General features: G+C 47.5%; 1 pseudogene; it reads left to right on the top strand.

The window, feature by feature from the left end:
• The first annotated feature begins 154 nt into the window (after nucleotides 1-154).
• LOC103257029 lies at nucleotides 155-4,009 on the top strand (annotated as a pseudogene).
• The last annotated feature ends 6,559 nt before the right edge of the window (nucleotides 4,010-10,568 follow it).

The following is a 10,568-nucleotide window of genomic DNA, read 5'->3' as shown; positions in this document are numbered from 1 at the left end:
GAAGGACAGTTCAGAATAACCTCCGGTTCAGAAGTTTGGTCTATGTCTTAATGAAGCTTGTCTCTCCCGTTTCGGTGTTGTTACCTTGAATCGCCAGCAGGTGGTGCTATGTCATCTGCTCGCCCCAGAGGGGGTGGGGCCGGACAGGAACAAGATGGCTGCCTGCCTCCGAGCAGGCAACAGGAGCCCCGCGCCGGGTGGGCAGGACAGTCTCCGTCGCAGGAGCGGTGGCAGCGATCCCAGCAGATCTTCCCTGAAGCGGTTTGATGTGGATCTCCTCCGGCCAGGTTGTGATGAGCTACCCGTGCCAGAGGCCGCGGCGGGCGCGGCGGCGGCGGCGACGGCGGCGGCGGCGGCGGCGGGAGTGCTGGTGGGGGGAGGGGCTGCGGCAGCAGCGGGAGAGGGCGATGCAGTAAAAATGTCCAGTCCTTGCGATGTTCCAGTGATAGCGATGGCCGAGCTCTGTTTGAGGAGCAGGCTGCAATGCTGGGGTCCCCAGCCTCCCGGGGGCGAGAGTCAGAGACCCACTGCAGATCTCCCTTGCAGAGGGCTTCAGACACCGGGTTGCCAGGTCGCCATCTTGCCCCGCCCCTCGGTTTTTTGTTTTTGCTGTGGCTATAACTAAATATTCAAAACATTCCACCCCTAGGACTGTGGCTTGAGACCTCAAAAGCATCTCTTTGGTTTTAACTCCTCTTTTGTTTCCACTTCTTGGCCTGCTTAACAGCAAGAAACCAGAGAAGCTAAATTCTCTGCCTAATTGCTCGAGGCGATGCTTGCCAAGCTTCTTCTCAGAACGAGTGATCACATTTGTTTAGCCAGCTGGGGTAGGCAGGAGGGGCGTCTCCAATCTAGACTGACCTGGGGACTTGGGCTTCTGACACATCTGAGGGGATCGTGTGTCCACATTTCTGTAACTCTTTTACACCACATGCGGTGGGAAACCTGGAATGCTGTGGCCAGGGGAGGAGGATCAGGATGGTGATGGGACAGGAAGTGGTTCAGAGCCACGGATGATCTAAACACTCCCGGCTGCACGCTCTAGGGCCGCGGGTGTGGGTGTTTGAGAGGACCGACTTTGTCGGCCAGATCTGAGTTTCTATCGGAGCTCCATCCTGTTGCTGCCCTGTGCCTCCTCCGTCCACTCATGAAATTTTTTCTGAGCCCCTCTACGTGCCAGACACTGTTCAAGGACTGAGGTTATATCGAAGAATGACATAGACGAGGTTGCCAGCCCTCGTGAGCTTATGTTCCAGCATCAGGGGTGGGAGGAGGGACTTCACAGTAATTAAACATAGTAAATGAATAGATAGGTAATATGTCGTCTGTCAGAACACGATGCGTGCTGGGGAAACGGGAACGGGCAGGGAAGGCAAAGGAAGCTGGTGATGCAGAGGCTGAAGGAGTGGGTGCAGTTCAACATGGAGAGGCAAGAACAAGCCTCGCTGAGAAGGTGTCAACTGAGCGAATTCTTGAAGGAGGTCAAGAGTTACCCATGCAGGCATCCGGGAAAGAATGATCCAATCTAAAGCAGCCATGGGGGCAAAGGTGCCAGGGTTAGACTGTGCCTGGCGTGTTTGAGAAATAGCAAGAAGCCCATCATTCTGAACAAGAAGGAGAGTAGACAGGGACGTGAGGTGAAGAGGCAACCGGGCATGCTAGGTAGGGCTTTCATGGTCAGTGAAAAGACTCAGCTTTTTCGCAAAGAGAAATGGGGAACCCGTGTGGGCGTCTGAGCAGAGGAGTAGCATTACCCGAATAGACGGTAGAGAACTGGTGTACAAGCCACGGGACTGGAGGAGAGGTGACAGCAGTCGTCCTCGTGGAAAGGGGTGGATGGTGGCTGGGATCAGGCAAGAGAAGTGGAAGTGGTGACAAGGGACAGAATTCTGGACATGTTATGAAGACTGGCTTGGGAAAGTCACTCAACATTTCTGAGCACTGGTTATAATTCAATAAAATGAAGATCTTCATACTCTATACAACAATTAGCTCAAAATGCTCCTTGAACGTGGCAGCAGCTGCTGGGATTCATACGTGTTCTCTGCATCCTGGCTCAGGCCTACACACAAGCGGCCTTCAGTTGGCATTGATCTTGGCATTACCCATCCAGTATGGGTGTTTTCCAGAATGGAAAAGCAGAGATAACTGCCAATGATCAAGGAAACAGAACCACTCCAGGATATGTTGTCTCGACTGATACCAAACCTTTGATTGACAATGCCACAAAGAATCAAGTTGCAATGAGCCCCACCAACTCGATTTTTGATGCTGAACATCTGATTGGACCCAGATTTTTTGATGCTGTTGTCCAGTCTGAAATGCAGCACTGGCTGTTCATGGTGGTGAATGACGCAGCAGGCCCAAGGTCCCGGAGAAGCCAGGGGACAGATGAAAAACCTCTGTCCAGAGGAGGGTCCTCTCGGGTTCTAACAGAGATGAAGGGAATCGCAGAGGCCTACCTTGGGAAGACTGCCACCAATGCCATGGTCACAGAGCCGGCTTACTTGAATGACTCGCAGCGTCAGGCTACCAAAGATGCTGGAACTATTGCTGGCCTCAGCATACTTAGAATGATCAGTGAACCCACTGTTGCTGCAATTGCTTATGGCTTAGACAGAAAGGTGGGAGCTGAAAGAATGGTGCTGATCTTTGACTGAGGAGGTGGCACTTTTGATGTGTCAGTTCTCACTGCTGAAGATGAAATCTTTGATCTGAAGTCTACAGCTGGCGACACCCACTTCGGTGGAGAAGACTTTGACAACCGTATGGTCAACCATTTCATTGCCAAGTTCAGGCATAAGCGTAAGAAGGACATTCGTGAGAAGACGACAGCTGTCTAGCGCCTCCGTACTGCTTGTGAATGTGCTAAGCATACTCTCTTCCAGCATCCAGGCCAGTATTGAGACGGATCCTCTCTATGGAGGGATCCTCCATGACCCAGGCCCGATTTGAAGAATCCAAAGTTGACTGTTCTGTGGCACCCTGACCCCATAGAGAAAGTCTGCCAAGATGCCAAACCAGACAAGCCACAGACCCACGATACTGTCCTGATTGGTAGTTCTACTCATATCCCCAAGAGGCAGAAGTTTCTACAAGACATCTTCAGTGGAAAAGAACTGAATAAGAGCCTGGACCCTGATGAGGCTGCTGCTTATGTTGCAGCTGTCCAGGCAGCTATTCTTTCTCAAGAGGAATCTGAACACATGCAAGAGTTGCTGCTGTTGGAGGTCGCTCCTCTTTCCCTTGGTGTGAAAACCTCTGGCGGGGAAAAAAAACACCTGCTGGCAGAGTCATGACCGTCCTCATTAAATTCAATGCTACCATTCCTGCTAATCAGACACAGACTTTCACTAGCTATTCTTACAGGCAGCCTGGTGTGCTCACTTCAGGTTTATGAAGACGAGTGTGCCATGACCAAGGATAACAACTGCTTGGCAAGTCTGGACTCACAGGCCTACCTCCTGCCCCTGTGGCATTTCTGAGTTGAAAACAATTCCAATATCGATGCCAGTGCCATCCTCAACATCTCTGCTGGGGATAAGAGCACAAGAAAGAGACTATGACCACCATCACTAAGGACAGGGTTGTCTGAGCAAGGAGGACGTTGAGCCCACAGCCTGGGAAGCTGAAGATGAGAAGTGGAGGGGCAAGCTATCATCGAAGAACTCATTTGAATCCCATGCATTCAACAAGAAAGCAGCTGCTGAAGATGAGAGAAACTTCAAGGCAGGACTAATGATGAGGACAAACTGAAGAGTCTTGGCACATGCAATGAAATTATCCGGTGGGTTGGCAAGATCAGACTTCAGAGAGGGAAGAAGTCGAACACCAGCAGAAAGAGTGGGAGAATGTCTGCAGCCCCCCCGCCACCAAGCTGGGCCCGAATGTAGGCGCCCGGCCAGCAGGATGCCTGGGGATCCCCTGTGGTGGGCCTCCCCCCTCTGGTGGTGCTTCCTGGGGGCCACCGCTGAAGAGGGTGACTAAGGTGGCCCAAGTACAGATGTAGCCTTGTTCCACACAGATAAGACATTGAAGGACCCACATCAGTGGCAAACTCTGTGGCTGCCTTAAAGTTGAGCTGCTGTGATAAATTACTGGGCATTCTCAATACTTGAATATGAAACCTGAGCACAGGGGAAGGAAATGACATTGCACATTTTAAGCATTGTGTCGTAAGTGGAAAATGCAATACCTTAAATAAAACTACTTAAAAATTGGCACCAAAAAAATTTGGCTCAAGATGAATCAAAAACCTGAACATAAAAGCTGAAACGATACCACTTTTAGAAGAAAACAGGGAGACATTCATGCCGTTGAATTTGGCAATAATTTTTTAGCTATGACACCAAAGCATAGGCAACAAAAGAAAAGACAGGTACACTGGACTCCATCACAAGTAAAAACTTTTGTGCATCAAAAGACACCATCAGCGAGTAAAAAGACAACCCACAGAGATAGGGGCAATATTTCCAGACCATATACAAGAGATTATTATCCAGAATATAAAAAGAACTCCTACAACTCAATAAGAACAATAAAACAACCCCACTCAAAAATGAGCAAATGACTTGAATAGACATTTCTCTAAAGAAGCTGCACAAATAGCCAATAAGCATTTGAAAAGATGCTCACCATCACTGATCATTAGGGAAATGCAAATCTAAACCACTTACACCCATTAGGAAGGTTATCACCAGAAAATCAGAAGATCAAGTGTTGGTGAGGATGTGGAGAAACTGAAATCCTGGTGTGTGTTGGTGGGAAGCCAAAGTGGTGCCGTTACGTGGAAAACACCAGGGCCGTTCCTCAAGAAACTCAGCATGGAGATATCATGTGATCCAGAAATTCCACTTGTGGATACACATCCAAAATAACTGAAGTGGAAACTCCAACAGATATGTTCACACCTGTATTCAGCATATTATTAATACTAGCCAAAAGGTGGAATACTCGTCAAGATATGAGTGGATAAGCAAAATGTGGTATGGATATATATAAGGAAATATTATTTCATCTTGAAAAGGAATGCGGTCCAGACACATGTTATAAAGTGGATGAAGTGAAGTAATTATTTTAAGTGAAATAAGCCAGATGCAAAGGACAGATATTTTATGCTTCCATGTACAGGAGGTACCTAGAATAGTTAAAGTTACAGAGACAGAAAGTATAACAGAGGTTACCAGGGGCTGGAGAAGGGCAAAATGGGGGAGTTGTTTAATGGGTAAAGTTCTTTGGGACGAGACAAAAAGGTTCTGAAATGGGCAGTGGTAATGATTGCACAACATTATGAATGCACTGAACGCTCCTGAATTATACAATTAAAAATGGTTTAGCTGATAAATTTTATGTTCTGTATAATTTAACACAATGAACAAAAGTTATTTAAAGAAGGTAAAAGATTGTGCCTGTCATCCCAGCACTTTGGGAGGCTGCAGTGGGGTGACTGTTGGAGCCCAGGAGCTCAAGGTCAGCCTGGGTAACATAGCGAGAACTTGTCTCTACAAGAAAATTAAAAAATAAAAAATTAGCCGGGCCTGGTAGCACACAAGTGTTGCCCCAGCTATGCGGGAGGCTGATGTGAAGGATGCCTGAGGCCAGGAGGCTGAGGCTGGGTGAGCCGTGATTGTGCCACAGTACTCCAGCCTGGGCAACGGAGTGAGACTCTGACTCAAAGGGGAAAACAGTAATATAAGCACATCTTCAGATATATAAAAGCCTTGAGAATTTATGAGGCACTATACTTGAAACTTTACTTGTATTGTTTACTTAATTCTTCTTTTTTCATGGCCTCTGCAGCCTCGACCTGCTGGGCTCAGGGGCTCCTTCCGTCTCAGCCTTCCAAGAAGCTGGAACCACAGGCATGCCACCACACCCGGCTCATTTTTTTATTTATTGTAGAGCGTTCTTGCCAAGTTGCCCAGGCTGGTCTCGAATCCCAGGGCTCAGGCAATCTTGCCTCCACCTCTCAAAGTGCTGAGATTACAGGCATGAATCACCATGTCCAACCTGTTTACTTAATTCTAATACTTCCTCTCTGAAGAAGATATAATTTTTATTTTACAGTTGAGGAAAAAGATTTAAAGGATTTCTGCTAAGATCAAAAAACAAGTAAGTGACTAAACAGTGGATTAAATCCAGGCCCCCATGTTTCTAAAACTCATGAATTTTCTGCTATATTATTATTACTATTCAATATATTTAATCAGTTTTTATAAACAGTTGAATTGCTAGTCACACAGAAAGCTTCTATTCTGAATTATAAATCCTAAACTAATTTGAAATAGTTCCTATTTCAAATCTTAATAGTCCTTGTTTTGGAAATAAAACACACAGCAAATAAAACAAAGAATAGCTTTATGAAAATGTCTTTCTTAGAGTAATGATTGTATCGGTGTTTTGTAGTTCTTCTTGTAGAGATCTTTCATCTCTTTGGTTAAATGTGTCCCAAGGATCTTAATTTTGTGTGTGTGGCTATTGTAAATGGGATTGAGCTCTTGATTCGGTTCTCGGCTTGAGTGTCATTGGTGTATAGAAATGCTACTGATTTTTGTATATTGATTTTGTATCCTGAAACTTTACTGAAGCCTAGGAGTCCCTTGAAGTAATCTCTGGGTTTTTCTAGGCACACAGTCATGTCACCAGCAAACAGAGACAGTTTGACTTCCTCCTTGCCTGTTTGGATCCCTTTTCTTTCTTTTTCTCACCTGAATGCCCTGGCAGGACTTGCATTGCTATGTTGAACAGGAATGGTGAGGGTGGACATCCTTTTCTTGTTCAAGTTCCTGGGAGGAATGTTTTCAGCATGTCCTTTGCAGAAGCATAGACCAGCAGGAGGCTGTTATCCTAACTCAGCAAACCAAGTGCCACATGTTCTCACTTACGGGCGAGAACTGAACAACAGGTCCTTGAGGACATAAAGTGCCCTCTCAGCAACTTCATTCATTCGGTCCAGAAAGGGATCCTTGTGTCACAGATACTCCAAGCGATTCTGGTGCAGATAGACCCTGGGTCACACGTTGAGAAACACTGGCCTAGAGGGTGAGGAAGAATCGCATTCATAAAAGAGCCACCCTGTGACAAGCAGTGGGCACATGTTATATCATTGCATCCCAACTACAGCAATTGGATGCTAACGCCATTTGCAAATAGAACACCGAGGCTCAAAAGAATGAGTGACTGTTCAGGGTCACGTTAGGTGGAAGGGGTGTGATCCAAACATAGGTGTGTCTGGTTTTGAAGCTGTGCTCTCCCATGCCTTCAGTTTAGATGTTCACAAGTGCCTCACGCTCAGCACATCAAAGTTGCATCACTCTCCACCCCGCATCCTTCCAACCCAATCTGATGTTCCTCTTGCACTCGCTGTCTCAGGTCATGGAATCCCAAACGTCATAAAAGCAGGATCACTGCAGGCTTCTCTTGTCAACCACAAAGACAGAATCCCGCTGGTTATATTCTTCTGCTAAGGTTGCCCTAGCTCTAGCCACCATCATTTATCCCAGCTGTCTCTTCATTCTTCCCGGTCCAGACTTCTGTCCACATGGCTGCCGGCTCAGTCTCTTTGGAACCAGACCACGAGCTCCTGCTCCCTGTCATCCCAAGACAAAGTCAGACTCTAGGGGGCCAACTTTCCTTTTTTTAGGGTTATAATAATGTAGAATTCAGATTCGGGGGTGCAAATGCATGTTTGCTACATGGGCATACTGCATACTGGTGGGGATTGGACTTCTGGTGTCCGCTTTCCCCAGATAGCGAAGGTTGTACCCGAAAGGCAGCCTTTCGGTCTTTGCCCTCTCCCTCCCTGCCCCTCTAAGAGTCTTCGTGTCCACGAGTGCCCATTGCTTGGCCCTCACACGGAAGTGAGAACACGCACGTTTGGTTTTCTGTTTCTGTGCTGGTTCACTTCGGATGACGACCTCCGGCTCCATCCGTGTTGCTTCGAAGAGCAAGATCCCCTTCTTCACAGCTCCCTGGTGCCGACGGATGTGCCCCACGTCTTCTTTACCAGTCAGTCGCTGGCGGGCACGTAGGTGGTTCCACGACTTCGCTACTGTGAGCAGTGCTACGAGGAACAGACGAGGGGCGACCCCAAAAAGCCAGAATAATTTTGGAGGGCGGGCCCCTTGTCTACAGGCTTCCCCGGCTAGGTGAGTGTTCTGGGAACCCATTGGCATCTGTGTGCCTGCTATCGTTGTTGTGAGAGGCTGCGTTTGGCTTCAGTGATCTTTTTTAATTTCTAGATTCTTCCAACACATTTGCCTATTTCGTAATGCGTGGTTGACCGAGCAACCGGCCCACGGTGCGCTGAGCGCGGCAGCAGGACGCCCAGGCTCCGCCCTCCCTGTTCGCCCCATCTCGCCCTCAGCGACTTCTTTAGTTTCCCCGGATGAAGAGTCCTCAGAGGGAGATGTTTGGTCAACGTGGAAGAAGTGAAGATGCACCAAAGGCGTCAAAATGGATGAGGTCAAAACGTTTTGAGCAGAGGAAACCATCTGGGTGGGTGCATTGCATCAGAGGGGACTTGGAAGGTGACTGAAGTTTAAACGCATGAGAATAAATAAACGATGTTTTATGAATAAATTCCGGGCTTTGGGGGGGTGCCCCTTGTCTGAGCACAGGTGTCTTTTTTATAAAATAATTTATTTTCATTTGGGTAGATGCCCAGAGATGGGACCGCAGAGTCAAATGGTAGTACTATTTTTAGTTTATGAAGAAGTCTCCATATTGTTTTTCATAGAGGTGGAACTAATTTGTATTCCCATCTACAGTGTATGAGTATCCCCTTTTCTCCACATCCACGCCAACATCTGTTGTTCTTTGACTCTTTGGCAGTCAAGTATCATTCTAACCCTAACTCTGAGGTCAGGCCAGGGGCAGTAGCTCATGCCTGTAATGGCAGCACTTTGGGAGGCTGACTGCTTGAGCCCAGGAGTTGAGACCAGCCTGGGTAACACAGCGAGACCTTGTCTCTACCAAAAAATAGAGAATAAAAAAGATTAGCCGGGTGTGATAGTCCCTGTTGCTAGTTTCAATTATTCGGGAGGCCGAGGCAGAAGGGTTACCTGAGCCCTTGGGGCCGAGATGGTGGTGAGCCACGAGCAGGCCACTGCACGCCAGCATGGGATGCCGTGAGACCCCGTAAACTCTGAGTTTGTGACACTGCCAATGGCTTCTCGGCCTTTTGGCTAAGGTCAAGCGCCATAATGTGAAACACACAAAGGCCCCTTAATTGCTCCTCTTTGGAAGTTGTGGGGTACCAACTGTTTATTCTGAAAATGGGTGGATAAGCTGCAAGGCTCAAGCACTTATTCTGCCTTTACAATACAGACTGTATTACTGGATAACTAAATAGCAGATGAGGGTAAATTTCTTTTGACATAATATGCCCAGAAATAAGTGAAGAAGAAATGATAGAATTGGAATTTCAATATTGTGCAATATCAAATGAATGAAGGATGCAAACACCAAGCAACCACTGGCAATAGCAGCGCGAACCAGAGAGTAGGTGCCTCTTGGTGAGCAGCCTGGCTCCATCCATGAAGCAGCCTTCGCTCTAGAAGAATCCGCCTTGATTCTGATCACCCGTCATTCAACCACCAATCTGCAGGAAATGTGGAGGACAGAGATGTACATTCTGGTGATAAAGCGATCGGTAAAAGGAAGCCATGCCCAAGAAGGCTAGGTTGGTGGTTACTTGTAGAGGGCTTCTGGGATGGACGGCAAGGCTCTATCTCCTTTAGTGGGTGGTGACTAGAAGATGTTTTGTCTAATAGTAACTAGCTAAGTGGTGCGTTTGCTGTATGCCTTTTCTGTGTTTGTGTTATTTTAACAATTAAAACACTACTACAAACGTTAGGTCTGAAGAAAGTTTTGCAGGGATATGTATCCCAGGGGCACAGGGTCAAGAACAGTCTCGGAGAACAGATGCCCCGCGGCATCATGTTTCAAAGGTTTTTGCAGAAGGCAGAGGGAAGCCCCCTCTCCTTGCTGGGAAGTAACAGCCAGGAGCTCCCACTCAACGCTGGGGACTGGAGGAGGGCAGAAGAATTCTGAAAAACATTAGATTAGCGAACATACAGATGGTGCCGGTGTCAGGAAGTGTTAAGAAGGACAAGAGGATAAGGCTTTGGATTCCATCGGCAATCCATTCCTGCTGTGGAAACAGTTGAATGGTTCCTCACAAAGCTAGGCATAGAATTACACATTATCCAGTAATTCTCTTAAAGAAATGAAAATAGGTACGTGACCAAATCCCTGTGCATGCATGTTTATGGTAACACTAGTCACAGCAGTCAGAAGGGGGTGTTACAGCAACTGGAGTAGCTCACCGGGAAGAGAAATGAATGCACTCAGAACAGGCACCGGAGACCAAGAGGAGAATCAGAGGCGCTTATTCCGGAATTCTCAGGCAAAGAGGCCTCTCACTGAGCCCTGGCCCCCGGTTTCAAGCTGCTCTTATAGAGTTTTTTGGTTACAGCATACGTGGGTTTGTCATTGGTCGGACACCACCACTCTCCTGGGTCTCCAGCTCACTGACCCACCCTGAAGATCTTGGGACTTGATTGCCT

Source organism: Carlito syrichta, unplaced genomic scaffold (assembly GCF_000164805.1).
Source record: "Carlito syrichta isolate Samal-C Ts95f unplaced genomic scaffold, Tarsius_syrichta-2.0.1 Scaffold301040, whole genome shotgun sequence".
NCBI lineage: Eukaryota > Metazoa > Chordata > Mammalia > Primates > Tarsiidae > Carlito > Carlito syrichta.
This window is presented reverse-complemented; position numbering and strand designations above follow the sequence as displayed.